The sequence below is a fragment of the Ciconia boyciana genome, chromosome 8 (assembly GCF_034638445.1).
Source record: "Ciconia boyciana chromosome 8, ASM3463844v1, whole genome shotgun sequence".
In the NCBI taxonomy this organism is placed as follows: Eukaryota; Metazoa; Chordata; class Aves; order Ciconiiformes; family Ciconiidae; genus Ciconia; species Ciconia boyciana.
The window spans coordinates 64,666,371-64,689,572 of record NC_132941.1 but is presented as its reverse complement, the minus strand read 5'-3'; the positions used below and the strand labels follow the sequence as shown (position 1 = coordinate 64,689,572).

The 23,202-nt window shown below is 41.3% G+C and overlaps 1 protein-coding gene across 3 annotated transcripts in view; it reads right to left on the bottom strand.

The window, feature by feature from the left end:
- PTPRE (protein tyrosine phosphatase receptor type E) overlaps window positions 1-23,202 on the bottom strand; it is a 111,392-nt gene that overhangs the window by 62,821 nt on the left and 25,369 nt on the right. The window contains exon 1 of one of the 3 annotated variants that reach the window (XM_072870750.1): window positions 20,167-20,229. The exons of the other annotated variants lie outside the window; for them this stretch is intronic. The gene's annotated coding sequence lies outside the window, so the exon portion shown is untranslated. Of the gene's footprint in view, window positions 1-20,166; window positions 20,230-23,202 lie in introns of those variants that run through there. 3 annotated transcript variants of the gene reach the window in all.

Here is a 23,202-nt window from a genome sequence, read left to right as displayed (position 1 = left end):
TACTATTCACAAGGGAGGTATGCAAGACCTAACTGCCCAATAAATATCAACTTACAGCATTTTAACCATCTTTTAAAAAAATGTATTTTTAGGGAAAAATAAAACACCAAAAATACTCTGTGTTTCTGGTCTATGAGGAAATAGATAGGAGGAATCGTAAGCAAGGAACTCTTGCAAAGAAAACCATTACCAAGTCCCACGTCAATGCCCACGCTGCATCCCTCCGGAGCATCCCGTTCCGTCTGCGGAGGCACAAAGCCCTGAAGGAGCAGCAGCAAAGCGCCCGCTCCCTTTTTGTGCCCACACAGTGCCCTCTCCTAACATCCCTAGTCCAAACTCTAACCAGACTTTTATTCGTATGGAGAAAGGAGAATAATTTTCTCGACTTGCATTTCAGATCCACAGGTCTGCTACTTCAACTAACTTACTTAGCAGCAATTTAAATGCAGAAAAGATAATAGAGCCTGACCACAATTCTTCCACTACAGCGACTGCTCTGCAGGGTGGGCTGGGTGCCCCTGCCCTGCGTTTGAGAGCCAGTACCAGCCCGTGCTGGCCGTCCTCAGCAGTGGCATCAGTACCGTCACGGCTTCTTAAGCACCAGCTGCCTCCAACCATGCCTAAAAAGCATCTGCGGGATCTCCAGTATAGAAACACCCTCTCTCAAATTAGGCTAAACCCCCTCACTGAACTGCAGAGCACATGGAGGTTGACAACAGCAACGATTTTTTTACCTTTTCATTTCAAATTTGCTAGAAATTATGGGCTCTCCCAGATGCAGAAAGTCAGTGTGTAATAATGTCCCTGCCCATCAGGAGCACCTGGACACTGAGTATCTTAAGTGAAAACTGGAAACCTTAAATTCTATTAATTAGAAAAATTATTTACATTCTCAACTGCAATTCGAAATATACAGACAAACACAGAAAAGTCCATTTGCCTTCTATAATTAATCTGCCCCAAAGCTGTGCACTTCAGGCAGAAAGCTTAAGGCTGAAGCCTTTATGCATCAAGAAGCACACAGATAATTCTTCTTCTGTAACTACTTCTTCCGTCCAATGTTGGATGGCTCCTAATTTTTTGTTCTGAATGAAAATATAAATTTCACTGCTGGAACATTATTAAGCTTTTTTTTTCCTCCATCTGAAAAACCAGTATCATTGTCTGAGCATCCCAACTGTGAACGACAACGGCCTTAGGCTCTGATCTGCAAGAACTTGACCACTTAGTAATTAATCAGAAACAAAGCTGAGTAGTAAAATACATGCTATATAGTGTGCTATAGTTATGATATTTGCAAAAATTAGGGTTGTGACTCCTGGTATGTGTGAGCAGCTCTTAGTGTTTGCACTACAGAGTACAGCCTAAGTTCATGATTTCTTACGCAAGTCCACAGAAAGCTTTCCTGAAGTAAGGGCTGATGGCTGCGTGGTTTTTCCTTTTTCTCCTTGAAGTGACATGACAAAACTTCTGTCCCCAAATATATGCCTCTTCTCCATACATCTGCAGGATGACAGGATGCCTTGTGACAGTCAAAGTTTCTGCCTTACACAGTCCTCTGCTCCTTTCCACTCAATTCATGCTTAGAGGAAAAAAAAAAAGTTACTCTGCCTCTAGATATCTCTCTTTGTCCTTTATGGCTGAAAAAGTCTTCACAGGCAGTACCATTTGCTGAAATTATTATTTAATTTCATTTTCATCTTCACAATGTTTTATTAACAGCATCCTACAGCCGTGCCCTGTACGACAAATGGTTCTTCATGCTCGGGGAAGGAGCAGGCAATGACAGAATGCCCAGCTGATATTCTAAATTTTTTGTATTGTAATTTTGCAGAACCACCAAGGCCTTTGCAAACGCACCCAGCGCTGCTCTGCCCCCTCCTTTCCAGCCTCCCTGACCTCCCCGATCACCACGACTTCTCCACACCACAAGCCAGCAGCCACGGGGCCCTCCGGGGAAAGGCAGCCTACAGAGGGGAAGCTCACACCGGAGAGCGGCTGGCAGGCAGCGGCAAGCAAGTTCAAGGGGAAGAAAAATAAAATATACAGCAAAGGCTACGTTTGCAGCCTCTTTTGTGCATTAGAGATGCCACTTACAAGTGTGAGAACATCGGAGGGGAAAAAAAAAAATCACTGTTCATAGTATATAAAAACTATCAACAGCATCTCATGAGTAAAGAAAAATGTTTCTCTACCTAGTGTTTCTGAGCCTTAAAGAAATCTGAACTGTTACAGCCAGCAAATCATCTCATCTGAAATACCCATTCAAAAAAATTACTGAAAATTAGGTATAATATTCAGTCTGACATGGTGCACTTTAAATCTGTTCTATACCTTCATGCTAAGTTCACATTATTAATATATGAACATCCAAGACAATGATAAATTGCAAGATTATTAAAGAAACTGTGTAATAACCACAGAATAATGCATGAAAAGTCCATGCAAATTTATTGGGTCCTGTAACCGTAAAAATCTCCAAACGCCTACTGATTTAGAGGACTAAGATTAAGATCACTTTTATTTAAAAACCTCCCTGTAACGGAATAGTTCTCAGATAAACATGTATTTAGGTCAATGGCTTCCCCGCCTTCTCCAAAAACTGTGCTACTTACCTAAAATACAGGAATCTGCAGTGGAGCTGCTGCATCTTTTGAGAAAACGGATCATTAGATCAGACAACCAAGGTCATATTATTTATTTTGTTCTGATGGCGTCGCTAAATAATTACATCAGGATTTTTCTCTCTTCAACGCCACCTAAATATAAATAGCAACCTTCAATACAGAAATAGGTTTTCTGGTCAACTGTGATATTTATTGTGAATTAATAATCCTGCAACTTCTGTAGCGAGGTTCTTCTTGAAAACCTTAAGGAAAATAATCCATGTTACTCACTGCTGCTTAAAACAACATCTTTATGCCACAAATTTTGTGTTTGTGAGATCTGATTAGGTGCCAGAGACCTCACAGCTATGGAAGTCCCACCAGGTACTGCTTTAGCAAGGGCAGACTATCTTCTCATAAATATGCAAGATAACTGCACAACTTTCACACGGCTTATATTGTCTGAATATTCAGCAAAGAGCCTACATCATCTATTTTAGACCTGCTTCCAAAGTGTTGATTGCTATGTTATCTCTTACTTTTGACTATTCAATGTTTCCGCCTACTGTGTTCCATAAAGGCCATGCATAAAGGACAAAATTGTGCCAAAGGGTACAAATTGTCTGAAATGCATGAATCTATTAACAAGAAAGCCGGGAAGAGCAATCATAAGCATTGACAGCATAGCCAACCTATAGCACTTACGGACATTTCAACGTTTATATTCATCTTTGACGCAACTACAGCACTACGCCGTCCTACAGCACTGCCGGACCATTCAGTCCAAGAGATGTCAAGAAAACAAAAGGAGTTGGCTGGGGACGCAGAAGGTTTCCCCTGGACAACAGCAGACCTTGCAGCTTATTACCACCAACCTTCCCACAGGTTTTACTCCCAACTCAAACACCAAAGCAGCATCCTGCACGCGCGCGTTCTGCTCGCAGGTTTTATTGTCACTAAAAAAAAAATAAAAAAATCACAATCTGATTTATTCAAAATGGGTGAAGTCATTAAGCCACAATGAATATTTGCATACACACGGCCAAATTTTAAATGCCAGCAAGAGCTCCTGCTTAAAAAGCTAGGTTTAAAAAGCTAATGCACAGCACAGGACTAAAGCCAAGTATGCATAATGTTAGTCGACCAAAGGGTAGCTTTCAAAAGTTAGATCCTAAAGCAGATTTAAATATTTTAAATATTTTTTTTCATTCCTCCAGCTGCCTTCCTGCAGGCAGCCCCCAGCACATAGCGGTGCATGGGGTGATTGCTCCCCAGGGCCAGGACTTGGCATGTCTCTGTTGAGCTTCTGCTGGCCTGTGTCTCCAGCGGGTCCAGGTCCCTCTGGATAGCAGCACAGCCATCAGGTCCACCAGCCACCCTTCCAGCTGGGTGCTGTTTGCAAACTGGGCAAGGGTGCGCCCTGCCCCATTGCCCAGCCTCAGAATCACACAGCATTTCGGCAGGGTAGGAGAACAGTATATAAAATTTATGTATAGCCTCCACGCCTACAAATTACCTCTATTGCTGCCTACAGTACTCATATTACTTCTATTGCTGCCTACAGTACTACACTCAGTACTCATATTCACCAACTCAGAAACTTGAGCAGGAGAGCTTTTCTTGCCCCAAAGAAGAGGAGAGAATTATAAATTAAATATCATCACTATATTTAGAAAATAAGCTCCTTCCGCTGCAGTTATAATTATGCGAGTGTCATAACATTTTGAGCTTCCTTGGATAAATAAGTATTATCTGCAGCAAAAAAACATTTAAACTTGGCACATTCTCACTTACATTAACAGCTGTATCAAAGAGGTATAGCTTAAAAAACCCTTCCCAGGAAAATCCAGCATAAGGATTGAGAGTCATTCACTTCTCTCGCCCCTGGGCTGTACCACCCCTGCATCCCTGACACTCCACAATCCACCCATTTCCTAACTCCCACCTTTTACTATTCCTAGCCCCAGTGAATTCAGAGACTTTTTTGGTTGGCTTGCTTGTACTATTAAAAATAATATGTTTTTCTCATCAGAGCTTTACAGAATGAAAGTTGGAAGATGCTGGATGGCCTCCTTTGATGTGAGAGGTTTACACTTGACCTTCTATTTTCCTTCCTGGATATTTATATCCTGTGGGCTCAGAAAACTGAACAACAGTACGATACGCATAACGACCCGCTAAAGTGAATCTTAGATCCTTCTCCTCAAAGTGTCTCTATGGCACTTGGTGCTAACATTTTTTCTTCAATAGTAACTACGGTGATAAATGATAAATCTTCAGTTTAGCTCTCTTGGCATCTGAGCTAGCTATACAGATGATTCCAAGCAAAATTTACCACTTCAATGATTTTAAGATATTGCCTCAAAAGACAAGGATTAGTATTTCAAATACACAAACAAAATTAATCCCAGAGAAATTAAACAGCCCCTGAAAGAGGACAGCTGCAAAATCCAGCGCAGCAGTGTCCTGAATTGCAACGTGCTTGACTCAACTTTGCTATGACCCCTGAAAAAGGAGAACGTTCACGTCATTTCTAAAATGCATATATGGGTCTGCAAGTACAGCTTTACAGCTCATTTCTTCCTCAAAATGAAAATTACTTGGAAAACAATGAGTCTTTATATATAAATAACTGTCAAAGAATACTTTTGTGATGCATGAACACTCATTTCTAAGACATTTTCAGGATTTTTATTTGCCTTTATGCGCCTATAATCTTTAATTCCTTTTAATCAACAAGAAATATATCGTTTATCTGAAAGTAAGCCAATTTTTATTCGGTAATAAGGTGTCATCATACGTACGAGAAAAGCAAGGCACCAAAGAGAGCTGGGGAAAAGGTAAAGCATTACATTTTAAATGAGGACAAAAACTTTGATCCAGGCAATCTGTTGCTTTCCAAGGAAGGTGAACATACGTGGCTATCTGCAGGTTGTTCAAAAAGGAAGCACTTCAATATTCATTTGCGTTGCAGAACAGCTCTGCAGTCCATGCTGAAGTCGGACTGCAGAGTAAATATACCATACAAAAATTATTTTCATTGTGACCACATTTAAATTACTTAATTATATTATTTTAATTGTGAATAAATTCGGAAAAAAAGGCAGCTGTGCAGAATTTTTGAATGCATCTGCTGGAATTCACTTAGATATATCAAAAAATAGGGATACCCTATATGCAACACATACATCAACTTAGAAGAAAGACTGCATCATATTGTGGAAAGCAGCCTAATACGTGTATGGCTCCTGACAATGGAAGCAGTAAGTTTATAATAGTTTTCTATTCCCTTCTTGTTAACCAAAGGATTACAATCCCCTCCCATCATTGTGTTTTTCTAACCACTTAAGCTCATACAGCCAATACACATTTATTGAAATTCTTCATGCAAACCCAGCAAAGCCCTTGAAATTTAAGCCAAAAGCATTAAAATTATCTTTTAAGTCTTCTTTGGGGCTGTTTTAGACCTGTATTTTATACAGTCTCATGAGTAATGTGATAATCCAGAATAATTCTGAGGACTCAATAGCAAATTCACAGAGCATTCTCAGAAATGTTCAAGATCATCTGAAAATGTTCCATTTTTATGCTAACTTGGGAACAGTTCTTTGAAAAAAAATATGACTTCAAACACTCGAGTAAAATCTGATATCTACTGCTAACACACTTGTAAAGCATCCTTGGAGACTTGCTTGTTCAAATGCAGTACAACCTAAGATTACAGTAATCATTAAATAAATTTCTTTTAGAAGCGTGGCCAGAGATTCTTCTCCGTCTCTTAATGACAGGGAACTATACTGGGCTGCAAATGGGAACGCTGGGCAGGGTTCAACCATATTGACTTTTGATTAAATAAGAAAAAGGTTTTATTTACTTAGGTATTACTTGCAAAAGTAATGCTTAGCTGCAGAGATGCAGCCTGGGATAGGAGATCCACAAATTATGTATCATTCAGTCAAACCCCTGTTTTATCAAACCTGAGAACTTCCAATTCTGTGTTTGTAAATATTCTTTAATTGTCAATATTTGTTTTAAGCGACTGTTTACTTTGCAATGAAGGCAACTTAATCCCTGGTTTTAACATCACAGTAGCAATGATAATTTCTAAAATAATAGGTTTGCCTGATCAAAATTATGTATATTCAATACTCATCCTATCTACACATTCAGAAAAAAAAAACCAAACATTTCCCTTTCTCAGGAAGGAAATGGCATATGGAGCTGATTGATCCCACTGTCAACATTTTTCCACATATAAACAAGCTGAGGAAAACCATCACAGGTTTCAAATGTTAATAGTGGGAGGAAAGAGGTCGAGGTCAGGTCTTTATTGCCAACTCCAAGTTCTCCACCTTAGGAAAGGCAGATTTAACGGACCAAAGTATTTTTCTTAAAAATAACCTAATGCTAAGATTACACTTATGAAAAAAAGTTAGTACACTTTCCTGAGTAACGATTGCTCGTTATCTTCTTGAATTCATAGTAAATCTTGGAAATTCTTTTTACACACTACAGTGGAACCAGTACTTCCCAAATTATGCAGAGGGCTAAAAATATTTCAGCAAGTTCCCTCAAAGTCTAAAGTTTCTATGGGAAAAGTAGCTTTCCCACAGATAAATTCACAGTATCCATACCTGCAATTTAAAAACAGTTCATATTTACTTCTATATATCGTAAGTGTAAGACACCATATCAGGTCTTCAAACCAGGTCTAAAGGTAATTGTGGAAGGGTAAAAATCCTCTATCTTAGATCTGAAGTCTGGCGCCTTGATACTTTGGAAAATTTCACTGGGCACCTTTCAGTGCCTTTAAGTAGCTAAAAATGTATGGATTTAGGCTTTCAAACCAGAACGTACGAGTAGTTTGTGTAAAGCCAGAAGATAAACCCAAGACTCCAACCATCCAGAGAGGGGGTTGCTGTTATTGGGAGACCCATGTATTTCCCCACACCAACAATATGAACTAGAATAAAATCAACTTTTATCAGTTAAAATACCTAAGCCTTCATTTATAATAGACACACAGAAATCCAAACGGGGTAGTATGTTCATACATAACTCCTGTCTCCTGTGCCTCCTCCATTTGCTGGCTGCAGGCTCTCATCTACCCTCCTTCTTTCTCCCTTGACTCATCAACACAGATCAATACTTAAAATGCAGGAGCCAGAAATAATGTGAAAAGATCTCTATTATTCACCTGACCCATGTTGAAGAAGCAGCTGTCACTAACTGTAATTAAAGGAGGAAGAGAAGGAAGGAGGTTGCCCCACCACAGCCCCGCTGCTTGCAGGCACAGCACGGCGACCCGGCTCACAAGAGCTGCTGAACAAATAACCAGCGCATGGAGCAATAGTCCCCCAGCTGCACAGGACTCGGCCCTCTGCTCAAAGAAAAATTAAAATAAAATAAAATATAATTTAAAAAAAGCATGGTCTAGCTTGCCAAGTGAACTTGACTTTCCATTAGAAATGGTAAGATGTCTTTGAAATTCTACATTTCACATTTATCAGTTAGGCTAAGCAGCAGCTATGTAAAATAGGTGTTATTAAAATGCCATATGTAATATCATATGGTATTTTCTTACATAGTTCAGTTTCTTAGCTAAAGAGGACATGAAATGGTAATTCCATGCAAAATAAGCTCTGACTCAACAGCACACTGCTTTTGTAATTATGAAATTCCCCACTTTTATTTACATGTTTTCGAGTTTTGTTAAATAGTTTAAATAATTTAGTAACTTCCTGATTTCCCCATTTCATGGGGGCTACACGAAGAACTGAAGACTGTAGCAGACTTTTGTTTGTTTGTTTTTAATCTTTCACTTAGTAGCTTTATGAATGTAATTAATGCTGTATTTCTTCCCTATTTTTTGGCTTAATCCCATTTATTTTTCTTGAACCAACAGTACAGGCTTGCAAGTAGCTTCACCTGAGCATTACAGAAATAGCTATTGCCATTTGTTTTTATCGGCGAGAAACTTTGAAACAAGTATGTGCTAGCGCTGCAATCAGACGCTAATAATAATTCTTGGCTGCAACAAAATTTGAAATATCTCGTTTTCTCAGAAGGGGCCCTTATTTTTGCCGGTTGCCATGGCAATGTTGCAGTATAGCTGCTATGGGTTTCTGTAGCTTCCCAGCCGGTCATGGTACCAACTGGGAGAGGAGCCCTTTGGCTGCCTCGCCAAGTCCTGTCCACTCCATGTCAAAGTGAACCAGTGTCTTCTGCTGGGGCGTGCAGGGCAGGACCTCGGAGCTCCAATCAGCTGGTGTTCCAGGTGCTGCCAGGAGCCGATATATGAAGTTGCAGGGGAAATGCCGCCAAGCAGAAACCTCTGCCCTCGCAGCACGGGTTAATTGGAGGCTTCTCTCCAGCAGCTTCACGTAGGCTCCAAGTAGGAACATCTTCCTAAACCTCTACAAAGATGAAACTAACCCCCATGGACTTCTTATCCTCTAGTTTCCCACCGACAAGACATGCCTGCATCGCTGCCGTCGTTCTGCACGACTTGGACATACTAAAATATTTACCTGAGAACAGTCTCCATTTATTCCAGCAAAGTTACTGATGAATTGGAACAAGAGATGCATTTATTCACATTATTCACATTACATTAACTTCCAGTCAGGCTTGCTTTAGGTGCACCCTAAGCAGCAGGTTTTCTCCTTTCAGAAGACTTTGGACCACACCGTTACTGAGAGGTTTCGTGTAGGACAACAGGCTTCAACTCATAAATTCAGGCAGACAAAGCTACAAAGTCCCATCACCCACGGTGCTTTACTCAGGAGAAGTAAAGCCGCGTATAAGCTGGCTACTACATTTATCTTCGCTTCTGGAAGAGTAAAACAGGGGTTGGCGCTCTCGAAACATGCTTTATCCCCCATGGAAGAGAAATGAGCAGACCACAGTCTGATTTACTGACAGGGCTATCCTCTCTTAAATGGGAATATTTGGCGAGAGCAGCAAACTGCAGGTTACAAATCACAGCGGGGGCAAACCTCCGCGGCACCCCGACAGCAGCTTGCTTCTGCAGAAGAGAGGGCTGCATCCCTTCTGCAACCCCCCTGAGCCCCCTGCACGTGATTCACTGTCCCGAGTGAAAGGTCTGTTGTCCCCGAAGTGGCTGTTCCGGGGGAGAAGATGGATCTCCAGGGGACGACAGATAACGAGGCTGCAACGGCTTTTCCTCATCCTGCAGGTACGCCTGCTTCGAGATCCGTGGCCTGTATATACGCACACATACATTTCCACCTACCATTTACAAATTATTCGTCTTTCAGACTATAAAGTCCAAAGTGAAAATACAACTCAAACTAGTTTACATCCTACAGTACCTTTCCGATAGAAAATATTTTATGAAATTATGGAAGGTCAGAGTAAGCGCGAACTTCTCCAACATTCCTGATACCAAACTTAAAATATTTGTGTGCCAAGACATACTTACAAATTTACAAGTCAAAAAAAGCCCCCACCAACCAAAAAGCCCCCAACAAGCTGTGTTTTTCCATTTTTGTTCTCTTCCTTTCATAACCATGAGAAATCACATGGCACCAGTGGAGTCAACGGGGGGAATATCTAATAATTTTAAACCTGATTATATATTCTTAATGAACTGGTTTGCACATGCAGTTCCTTGCAGCAATGTGTCACTTGCACCAATCTGCCACATAACAACAAACCCAACTGTTTAATAGAATGCCCTTCGAATACAAATGCAAGGGGGCTTAACAGACAGATTGAAAATAAAAATTAAAAAGAAAAAAATCAGCAAAGAAAGCTGCTTCCTTCCCTTTTACTACTCACGTTTTAAAAAAAGAGGTCAAATCAATTCAATTGAAGCTGGCTAAAACTGTGTATTTAGGTTACGCGGCACATCCAGCGCCGTTAGCACGACGCGCAGACGCCCGACTGGGCTTCGGCATAAACCCCCCTTGGCTTGCTGAGCAAAGCAACTTCTGCGCCTTAGCACGATGAGGAAAGCTTAGCAAACCAGGTAATCGAGCAGTAATACAAATAACGGAATAATAAGTAATATATCAACTTATTATGGAAGTATATACTGATAATCATGGGGTATAACAAATGTTACTGGGAAAATACTAAAGAAGCTAAAGGAAAAGGAATATCTTGCACCGAAACAAGAATAGCACTGCTGAATCCGACCACAGACAAGGCTCTCGGGGCTGCTGCACACAGAGCCCACAAGAGTCGGTTTGTTTGAAAGATTAAGGTTTTTATCTGCAAGCCAAGCTGACAGCAAACATATGTTCAAATACTGCCAATCCAGACAGTGAAGCCCAAACAGTTATTTTGTAATAACTGTAATATTTTTTTATTTGGTATTTCAGTTGTGCACAGATTGAATTACAGGAAGCGTCCACATCCATGAACATCATGGGGACATTACAGCTGCTTTTCTGAAGGAGACAAACACTGTACAAGATTATCACTGTGAATAACCACCTGAAAGGTAGATATTCCCTAATTTACAATACCAAGGTCTTTTCTGACCCCCTAGACTAAGAGCAAATGAAAATGAAAGGTTCTGCTTCCTCCAGACCTTGTTTATATTATTTCAATAAGCCTGGTACATTATTCTGTGCAAGACATTCCCTTTTTCATCCCAACTTTGCCTGCCAGCTGTAAAGCTTGCTTTAGATCTTGGACCGCAGTTGACTATATTCAATTATTGCTGCAGCTTGACACGGGAAACAGCGAGTTTCTGTTTCTGCCATTTTCTCGCTCCATTCCAGTGCAGGTTTAGCTGTGACCGATGTTTGCTCCCATTCGTTTCTGATTACAGTCAGTATGGGTTTATTAACTGGTATAGCAACCTCAAATTATTTTGAAAAATTTTACATGGAGAAAAACAGCAAAGTTCTTTAAAAATGATAGAGATTATTGTACTGTGGATGAGCCACAGTACAATATAGGTCTTCACCTAGGGAGACCTTCAGCCCTGATATATTGACCCCATCAGAGTCCGAGCTCCTGAGATTTTCTGCTAAAATACTGAATTTCCTCTTCACCACCTTAACGTTGACATGTAGATTTAAGGGGCTACAAAAAGCTGTGGCGTACAACTGCTCTTTGATTCAAACTCTTCTGATGAGCAGAGTTCACTGCAGAAGTTCACTCAGACCACCACCACCACAGCTTCTACTGCCACTAACATGATACAGACGAACATAGTCCAAGTCAAGAGCAGAAGGAAAAGAAGGTCAACCCAACCTTCCCTCATGTCTGCAGATGCTCTCAGGAACCTCTTCCCTCCTCCGGATTCTCCCCTCTGCACTCACGTCAACACCACCATCTCCAGGAAAGCACCATATTTTCCTGTCTCCGGTTACAAGACTCCTCAAGAACTAGCAGAATGTCTTTCCAGAAAGAAAGAAGCTAAGGAAGAGTTTTACAACCTCTACAACATTTTCACTGTACGCTTTTCCCCCCATAATCTAATTGCTTCATTTAGTGCATTTAAGAGAGACACAAGAAGGCAGAACCACACGGAGACCCATAAACCAGGCAATTCTTGGATGTAACATTTGGCCTCACCCAGCCAGGTTTTTAAAATAAAGTCATTTTAAAGCAATTCCATCCTTCACTGGAAATTGCCAAGAATGGTTTAGTTTGCCCGGACTTTTGGTAGCTACCCAATTCAGTACAAAACCCAGCAGACTCCTAGAAGATGGAGGCACATCTCCAAGTGTGCTACTTCATGTTTTGCCCAATGTTGCAGTTCAGACAGAAGATAATTCATTAGAGGAAATATTCAGCTGCTTATCATGAGCAATGGTTCGTTATTTCAACTCAAACTCAGACCTGTTTAACACCCATCTAGTAATCCTGAAAAAGTCGACACTGTGAGAAAGAAACATTACAGTTTTGTGACGGGAATAAGTATTCACCAGAATAATTCTAAGAGCTCAAAACCCTGCATTTTCCCTTTATGCAAAAAAGAAGTGGAAGAAATCATATCTTCTCAGAACAGCGTGACCCTTCTGCAGAAAAGAGCTGCTGGATTTTCCCTAGAACAGACAAAAGTGGAAGCTAATGACTGAAGGAACAACTAAAAATATCTGAAGTAGTCTGAATCTAGAGAGTTGCTTGCCTTCACTGCCACTACCAAATAGCATACACAGTTTCACTGATGCTAACGTGTGCAACAAGTTCATTTACCTCAGTTAACTTGAAGAAATGCTTATTTTCCATAATTAATGATAGTTCTTCCCTCCTTTTGCTATAGTCCTTTTTTTTTTTTGCCTGACCATTAGCGCAGTAAACCACTGCCTCACTTGTTTCAAATATGGTTTGAAGGGAGTGGGTGAAATAAATAAGGAAAAATGCATTTCCAACACATGTAAACAAGAGTAAGAGAAGGAAAACTTTGCACTGGATGAGAGCAGATGGATGCCAGACGGTTTCTGAGATACAGCTGTAATTGTGTCTATTTAAGCAAAATCAGGAAAACCCACTAAATTAGGAGTCCAGCACAGAAAACAGGGCAACTCTGGTACCAGCAGGAAGGCTGGTGGCTCCTCTGGGACCTTACCAGGTACGACCACCACGTTGCATCAGAGGCTTAAAGTCAGTTTTCAACTCAAGTTGGGAGAAAAATTAAAGCCTGTACAAGAACTCCCCACAGCAGCATCAGTAGACAGGGCCAAAAGGCTACAGCTGGCCACTGCTTATCATGAATAAAGTCCTTGTAAATCCTTCTCAAGTTTTTTTTCTTCTTTTTTTTTTTTTTTTTGGAAGGAGACAAGAAAGGTTGTCAGGGGCTGGACTTCAATCAAAAAATGGCAACGTAGCATTTAATCAGCAGATAATTTCAAGCAATAAAGCAAGGTTGAAAGCACCACTTGGAAGGAAGAGGAACTGGCAGATGTACGGTAACTGGGAAAATATGATGAGAAATAAATCAAGAGATGATGAGACCACCCCCAAAGCACAAGCAGAGGCTGACAGCGAGGAAGGCAAACCCTCCTGGATACCCACGACTGCAACACGCTGGGGCAGGAAACACTGATGCTCCCCAACCCAACCCAGCCGCCAGCAGCCCTCGCTCTGACATTCGCCATTTGACCCATCCACAATTAATACACAATCCCCTTTTTTCTTTCGCTTGGATATATCGACAACGTTAATTAACAAAGAAGTGTGCAAACATATGCTAATTTGAAGCGGTATCATTCAGGAGTAGCAGTGTGGCAAGAGGCCGTGCCTGATGGAAAATCCAGCTATTGATTTTCCTATAGGTTGCTGTCATCACTTCTGCTGCCTACAAATAAACAACCTAAAGAATATTTGCTTTCCAATGACAGCTGGTGTCAACAACAGTATGCATTTACTGTCATACTTTCTGCAGAATAAACTGATATTTTATTATTTAATGTGTTTTAAAACCATCACCTGAATTCCTGATGGCATTACTGTTGATAAAATGTACATGTATCTTAAATCCCTGGCAAAGCACTGAACATCCACAGCCAGTCAGCATTCAAAATCTTATCAGTTCTTTTCAAGACGTGGTATTAAGAAGAATTGCTACTCTCATTTACTAAACAGAAGAAAAACTGTATGTGATTAATAGTACAATAATAATAGCAATAATATGGAAGCATACTCTTGGGAAATATTTAGCACAAGCAAGTTTCGAGTGCTGCTCAGGGTATTTACAGCAGATTTTGTTATAGCTCACAAAACCATAATTTTGCAAGGATTTCTAAAAACATTTATGTCTCTTCCTTACTCTGTAAGTTGGATTCTTGCATAAAGGCATGTTTTTCTTTGAGGAGAGGGATAAAAAAAGGCAGTGCTTTCCCACCAGCCCTTGACAGCTTTCTCTAAGACGCCATGTGTAAAAAATACAGAAGAAGGTCCCATTTTGGAACCTCCTTGGAGTGAAACATGTAACAAAGTTGTAGATTTAACCATCATGTTCAGAGATGCTGGCCTACTTCATCCAAAAATATTATTTGGTGGAAAATAGCCCTTGGTCAAATGTGGGTTGTTACCATGGGAATAGCTTTTTGGACTGAGACTGTATCCCGGACCTAAGATCAAAGAGAATTATATTTCTATTTTGGAAGTAAAGAAGTATGTTAACTTTAAAAAAAAAAAACAAAAAAAAACCAAAAACGAATCCAGCATTTGTACAGGACATGCAGTTCCAAATCTGCAAGCTTTATTTTCACAAACACACCAGCAGACAACAGCAAGAGCAGAGCCTACAACCTGGTACTGTCTGGCAGGCACATGTCCTGCCCTTGCTCCTCTTCGGTGCCAAGCACCAGCAGCATCCACCAAAATAACGGGGTAGGAAAGCTCCTCCCATTGTCAAACCAGTTGTTTTCTTAAAGGGCAGATTTATTTTTTTTTTTTAATAAAAAATTACTTTTTTTTCTGCCCCGGTGTTTATTATGGCATCCTCTGAAAAAAGGAAGCTGGCAAGAGCTCTGCGTCTGCCCGAGCCATCTGTTTCTGCTTACTGGAAACCTGCTGGTAGCCCAGACTCACGTGGAAGATGCACAAACACATACTCCCCTGCGCTTCAGACAGGTTTGGCGTCCAGTTATTCACTTACATGACATTTAGGTCACTCATTTCACATTACACGTTGAGGATAAAACACAAGCAGGGGTGTGTCTGGGGGGAGAATGCCAGGACGGGTGAAAAGCATGTTTCACACCACAGGAGCGTGAGCCAAGGCACCACGAGGTTCCCGGGAACGGCTCTGTCCCGCCCCAGGGGATTACGGGGACACTGAGGGGTCCCGAGGTCCCAGACACAGCGTATGTACACGCTGGGGTTGCTAATCCAGCCTCGACACTTGCACGGTGCATGGCTGCTCTCAGGCTTTTCCCAGGGAATATCACAGCAATAATTTGTTATTCCAAAATTCACACCCCTCCATGCTTCCACTTACCCTCAGAACAACCGAGCGCCTGCATATAGATACCGTACAGCTCAAGGCTCATTTCAGAATATAGATTTTCTTTTCATATGGAAAAGAATTTGATGTTTTCACTAGAAGTGCAATTTTACAAGTATCAAGCCAGATTTTTACGCATCAGAATAGTATGTTCCCATTACTTCTTCTGACAATAAAAATATACTGCCAGTATGATATAGCTAATTAAACAGTAACTTGTTAATAAGACAACTACAAAACTTTCAGATAAGCTCAGATTCCCTTAGGCTACAGAAACATAAACACTTAATTTCCATTGTCAGACACAGAAGGACCCAAAAATTACTTATGCGACACTTTTAGCTTCAGAGGATATGAAACTAAACCAGTCAACCTTACTTCCTTCTAATAACCCTTTCTGATGAAACAGGTTTAAAATAGTATCAACGAAACCTCCAGTACAAAAGCAGTGTAATTTACCAATGCACAGGTACTAATATTTTTACTTTTTTTTTTTTGTTTTCTATTTTCATCTTTTATTTTGAGTAATCGGCTACCACACTGTAACAAATGAATTTCTCTAAAACAAGGAACCTTTCAAAGCAGGGAATATTCAAAATACCTCCCTAGTTCTCTGCATTTCCTGGTCCAAGGAACATTATCTTGGTTTTTTTCCCCTGTTCATTCTGGACCACAATCACTCAAAGCACAAATATACACCAGTACTTTTAAGCCCAAGCCATAGTACCAGCTTCATAAAGACGAGTCACACACATGTACGTTTTAGGGTAAAAAATATCGGCCCAAGAGACTAAGGAAGGAGATCCTCCAAATTATATTTCCAACTCTTTCACCCACGTCATTCATATTTTGCCTTTCTATAGTCCCCCTCCTAAATTTTAATTTTCCTAAAGAGATTATTTCAGGTAATTTATACAATCAATGGACAGCCTACTAAAAGTAATTTCGATTTTCAGTCCTTCAATCTAAATACACTAGTGAGTTATATTTCAGCAAGACCTGCATATTAGATGTGTATCCACTGTCCCAGTCCTGTCCCCTGTCCCTCGCTGGCTCCCTGCAGCCCCAGCCGTGCCCTCCTCTTCCAGCAGCAGTTTGCAGCATTTGGGCAGATTTCCCCCTGCATGGCAAAACAGGAGACACACACCACCTCCTGTATTTCCCCTCTGTGGTCCCAAAGACTATGCACATCTAGAAATACAGGCACACTTCATTAAATTGCATTATACAAACTGATTCTTCTTATTTTCCTTTTATTTACCTGCTTTCCAATTGATGCAGAGATGCCCAAGAACAAACGCCACTGCCCCACGGGATCCATTTTTTCAGCTCAGTTGAATGCTGCTGTCTGTCCAACTCGTCTTTCAGAATATACCAGCCAAAAAAAAGGGTGAGCTTTTTTATAGAATAAATTCAGTGCGCTTGTGTAGTCCCACCCTGGTGATGGAAACCCTGACTGCTGAATATTTTGCTTGCGGCTTTAGCATGTGATAAGTGCTCATCCTATGGATTCAATGGAATAACCTGAGAGGCACTGGCCATGTTATAACATCAAAATTTTCCTCCTGTGACTGGAAAAGAAAACGTTCAGGCTGATCAATGACTGGTTGAAGCCACAACCAAGTGAAGTCCCCTCTTTTTTTCAACAGAGCAACTACCGAGAACCTGGCTGTGTATAACAGAGAAAATCTACCTGTGGTACAGGTAAACAAAATATTCAATATACAGTCCTCAGTCTCGTCACACCCTACTTACAAATACTGGGGGAGGAGGGAAGGGGAAGTTGCAGGACATATTTTTCCTGCAATTTTCCCTCTTCCCTACAAGCGCACCGTCAGCGTGCTCCCACGCTGGCCTCCTCCCTCCTGCCATGGGAAAACCCAGCTTGGGAAACCGGGGCTCAACTTCTTTAAACCTAGTTAACAGCTGGCTTTAAACCTAGTTAACAGTTTGATGCACTGCTCACATTGCTCAGGCGCCCCTGCTCCCCGCCTCCAAAAGTGAGTTCCTGCAACCTATTTGCATGAGATTAAATTCAAAATCCCATCTCCAACTACTTTATTTTTTCATACGTGTAGGGAAACACCTCACGAGAAAGACAAAGGAGAGAAACTTCGTGTTTGAAAAAGATGCACAAGCCTGAGGTAGCAGGAACCTTTGGAAAAAGTAAAGCAGGTTTTTATCACCAGGTCAGGGTAGTTTTAACTATATTCTCTTTTCAGAGTCCAGCAGGCTCCAGAGAACTGTCTTTTCAAAGGCATTTGAAAGAACCAAGAGTCGCACTCAGTGAGCTGGCAAAGCTAATTTAAAGCCTACTAGATGTCCAAAAGCAAGGAAATCGCTTTCTGGGAAGCCACACCAACGGATGGTATAACTCACACTCAGTTTGAGCGGGGTGGTGGGAAGAGGAAAGGTAGGAGTTCACCCACGTGCTTTGTGGGACCGTGTGTTTCACGTAACAGCAACAACAGGGTCTTTTTCTTAGACATGACTAGTGATCACTAAGTGTGGAACACTCAGAAAAGCAGCAGATAAACTTGAGTTAATGAAGTCTCAGGAAGACTCACAAAGAACTTGAAGCCTCATTAGATGGAAGACCCAAACTAATTTTTTTGGCAAGAAATCTTTCTGGCAGCTGCAAAACCAACAACGCGTAGCTCTGATTTTGCTAGACTGAAGTCAACCCCTTTCCATCGAGAGAAGAAAATAAGGATAATTTGTTCATAGAGCTCCGAGCACAGCATGCCTGGCAGAACCGCTCGCTCCCGCAGTGGTATGGATTATCCCAGAGACCTCAGCCGCAGGAGGCACTGCCGGGGTGCCGAGGGCTTCTCCCCATCTCACACGCTTTTCAACAGCAAAAAAAATAATATATATACACATCCTGTATACAGCATGCTGCAGTGCTGGTGAGAAATGGAACCAAGCTGCATTTACAAGCAGTCTGTCTGAAACATATCCCTTCCTTTCCCATCACATCAGGCATTAGCTACAAAAACCTGTCCTGTGGCACGCATATTTTGTGCTTGTGATCTGCTTTTCCAGCTGAAGTCATTAATGTACAATTTAGTGCAACTTAGCTGTCTCATAAAACTTATCTTTGCCTTATCAGAAGTAGCACCGGAGCAATTCTCAGAAGAAATTATACCCTCAATTCTTCTCCCTTCATACTCAAGTGTACCACATACTCTTCCTGAAAGGCCACCAAAGAACCATAGGCATGTTGCTGAAAAATAAATGAGACTAAATAATGGGATTGTAACTCATTTCCAAGCTCCAACTGATTTTGCACCTATTTCGCTGTCTCAGTTTTTTGACCATATCACAGAACTAAGCTACATAAAGATATTTAAAAAAAACAAAGAAAAAGAAAAAGAAAAAAAGATTGCTGGAGAGCAGAGAGCCAAGTCCAATTATCAACAAAACTGATGGTAACTAAACTTAGGTCGATACTAAGTCAATGCTACTGTGCAAAACAGCACTTCAAAACAAAACCAAAACCCAACAACATACAAAAATCAAAACACACTGGCTGCCAAGAGACCTTTTGTCCACAGGTCAAGTAGACCGACTATAAAGGAACACGTATTTGTGGGAGAAGAGCAAATTAAGTCATAAACATCCTATGAAATGACACCCCCCCCGCCCTGCATGTCTGAACGGAAGCTTTCTGCATCTTCTGGCTGCTCAGTCATCACCTTCTCTGACCCGGTCAGCGAAAGAAAATGCAGATATACACAACAGACTGATGCAGATGTTTTGCTGCTAACAACAGGTTCAAAAGCAAAGTGCATGCTGTCACCGGTGAGCAACTGCTAAGAAACAGCAGGGTTGAAGGAAAGAGAAAAATATTTTGGCAAAGCTACACAAAATTCTGAGATATACCTCAAAATTTCTTTTATGGAAAAAAATCTTCAGTGTTTTTGTTCATCGACATCCTAGAAACTTTGTTTTCCCTCTCACACACACAGGCACAGAGCTTTGATTCTTTAAGGGAACCAACTAAAGGCATTAACTGAAAATAAAAAGCAAAGCAGATCAGCTTAAGATGCTTCCTTAAAAAAAATATTCCTATTTCACAGCACGCTAATTAATAGAGCAGAACCAATATTTTGATATCATGATTAATAACAGTTCATTTTCAGCATCTTTCTCAACAGCAGATCAATTTAAGATGCAATTACCAGCAATGCAATTATCTGGCAATTTGCTCACTAAATGACTTTCCAAGATGCATTACTGAGATAAGGCAATGCCTTCTTTAAAGTGCCTTTGAGCTAGTGGAAGATGAACCTGCAGGGAGTATTTTCTACACAATGCACATCTCGATTCTTCAATAACAAAGCAAAACTTTTGCTTCACGAGTAATGTATAGGCACACAAACAAAATGTGAAGTGGAACAGCAAGATACTTGCAGTCATTGGGTTGTTTTTCTCCTTATTTCACAAACAGTAATCACGAAGAATAATATCGTGATGGAGGACATATCCAAAAGATCATTTTTGGAAAAATATAAAACCAAAGTTCTTGACTTAATTCTATTTTAACCACGGGATGCAGGTGAAGACCCGCTAGCAGGTGAACCACTTTTTCTGCTCCTTACTCTTTCTGCTCTAACTACTTACTGGTTTCACAACGGTGTTTCACGAGGAGCTGCGCTGGCGCCTGGACAACATAAATAAAAGAAATGCCATTCTTCAGGGATCTGGAAAAAGGATAAACAGGGAGGTGACAAAATCTGCAGGTTTAAAGTTATTCAGTTTGGTCAAAGTTAACATTTCCCGATCAGATTTGGGGAAAGGTATCGCACCACTCAATCATGACCAATGCAAACTGGTAAGAAGGGGAAAAATGCTGGCTATACGCACAACTGGTCATCTCTAAACTCGGTAGATAAGAAGATCTTGAGAAGACCTCGCTGGCTCTGAAAAGGCCCCCGGCTTTCTGCCTGTCCCTGGGGACCACCTCGCTACACCCACGGGCCCCGAGGGCCCACGGTGCTGCCAGAAACCCAATCCATCTGCAGTTCTTGCACAAGCACCGATGAAAGCCAGGAGGTCCCCAGGCAGGGCTGCTGCCATGTGCTGCCTAGACCAGAGAGTGATTTCCAACCAAAATGCAGAGGGTTTGGTGCTCAGTTAAACCAACTACTGTACCCAGGGGAGTCGGTTGCAACGGCCGAGAGCTATGGCTGTAGCCCACCGTGTCCCTCCACCTCCCAGCACTGATAATTAAGTACTTTTCTAAATATTGCCCAGAAGAGGCCACAGGAGCTCTTCTAGCGATTCATTCATCATCAGCCTTTCTAAACCAACATGATTCCCCCAGCAGAATATAATGCGAAACTTATCTGCATACCTTTCTGTGCAGTTTCCCAACCTTTTCCTTTTGTGAAGACCTAAATCTCAATATGTTTTCTGTCAATACTTGATGCCTGCAGAGGCTCCTCCTTCTATTCTGCAGAGGGGAACCCTTCCCTGCTTCAACAAAAAGATCCATGACTTTTACCAGTCTATGACTTCCAATTCGTGCATGCTCATCCACATATGCAAAATGCATCACTAAAAGCACAAAAGTAGATGCATTCTAAGAATGTAACTGTACCAACTTGACCAAAACTGACTTATTTTTCAACACTGAAATTTCAAAACAGAGTAAAACTGTGTGTTAGCTTTCATATATCACACAAAGCTATATAGATATATCTCTTACTTTCTTACAAACTGCTTCTGGTGTTACACATTCTGGTCTAATGGGCTAGGAACAGCAGTATTCTTGATATAAATACCACCATGGGATGGCTCAAGAAGATAAGCTCTTGCCAGAGGATGGGTGGTGGTGAGTGACCAGTATTCAAACACATTATCTTTTGATCACTGAAATAAAGATTCACTTTTTAGTGTCTTTAAAACTGTAAACTACGGACTCTAATGATGCTTTTACCAACAAGATTTTTCTTCGCTAAGTCAAGTATACTGACCAGATTCACATCACAGGAAAATAACCCTTTCCAGATGTAAGCAGAGCTCTCGCTTTTCCCTATAGCCTGCTATAGGCATTGACACTTTAAGCCTTAGGTAAACATAAAATTTTACTTTGCTTTGAATCAACGGAATTGGTTTTGATTTCCGGTATTACACCAGCTAACAGCATGGCTAAAAAAAGAAGCATAGCAGTACACCTACTTCATGAAAACCAATTTAAAATATAATTCAATGAACAACTGTAACCAGAGGATGTTTTAAAGCAGTGCAGTCCCACAGAACAGCACAAACACCCGCTGTGATAAGCTACGCTAGTCTGTCAATACAGACTCTGAACATGTGTTAAACATTTTCTTAGACTAATCAAAATTATTAATAATAATGAACAAATTAAGCAGACTGATGATAACAAGTGTCGGGATCTCCAGCGTTTTGGAATAACGCTGTATATATCTGAGTGCAGCTGGAGTTGCACACAGATGTGAATTCCCTTAAGTCATTCAGAGGATTAATTTTTTTGCATTTCTTCCTTAATTCACAATTAACAATAGCAAGTCACTTAATAGCACGTACACCTTCCTGGCCAGGATTTTAGGTGGGCATCAATGCTGAATGAGATAGAATAACTTAGGCTGAGAAGGACCTTTGGGGTCATCCTGCCCAACCTCCTGCTGAAAGCAGAGTCAAGCTCCAGGCTGCTGGGACGGGTGCTCGTGCTGGCGGGGCTCCGAGGAGGGGACGCTGCAGCCCCCCGGGCTCCCGCTCCAGTGCTGCACACCACCCTCGTGGGGAATTTTCTTCTCCCCATATAACCAGTTGCAATTTCCCCCCATATAACCAGTTGCTTGTGCCCACTGCCTCCTCTCCTTGCACTGTGCACCTCAGGGTAGAGCTTGGGCTCAGTCTTCTCCGTTATCTTCCTCCAGGTAGCTGAAGACTGCAGTTCAGTCCCCACCCTGCAAGCCCTCTCCTCTGGGCTCGTCCTTCACGTCCTCATGCCCTTGCATTTGGCTTTGGCTGACGCCGGGACGCTTTCTGATGTCCCTCTGCACAGCATCCCTGCCCTCCAGCACAGCAACCACTCCTCCCAAACCGGGGCCATCTGCCAACCTGCTGAGTGTGCACTTCATCCCATCATCCAGGTCACTGGCAGGGATGTTACATATGAATATATGGCTGAATAATATCCAGTGGAAAAATTATGTATAAAGACCTTTGCTCTCATGCTCATTCAGATTAAATGAGGAACAGCTGCTGTGCAAAGCAGACTTCAGAGTTTGCTCCCTGCTAGAGCGCAGTAGCAGTCATTTCATTTTGATCCCATGTGGCTCCAATGATAAGATGATGGTATCACGCAGAAGTCCTGAATGATCTCCTGGAAGGCCAAGAGCATGCAGAACATGCCAATTTCACTATCTACCTTCCACAAGCTTCCACAGATGTGACCTTATTTGGTAGTCTTCTTCACGACAACATAAATAATTTTTTTAAGGTTCTTGGCCAATGTAAACAGGAAAAAAACCACCGTGTTCAGAGGTCAGGCTTTGCACGCCATCTATGCTTTTGATGTACAAAGGATGTTTGTTAGGATGTTTTAGTTGTATACAGAATACAAAATCAGGGCTATGTTAACTAACATCCAACTCTTGTACCGCATCTTAAAAAAAAAGGAACAAA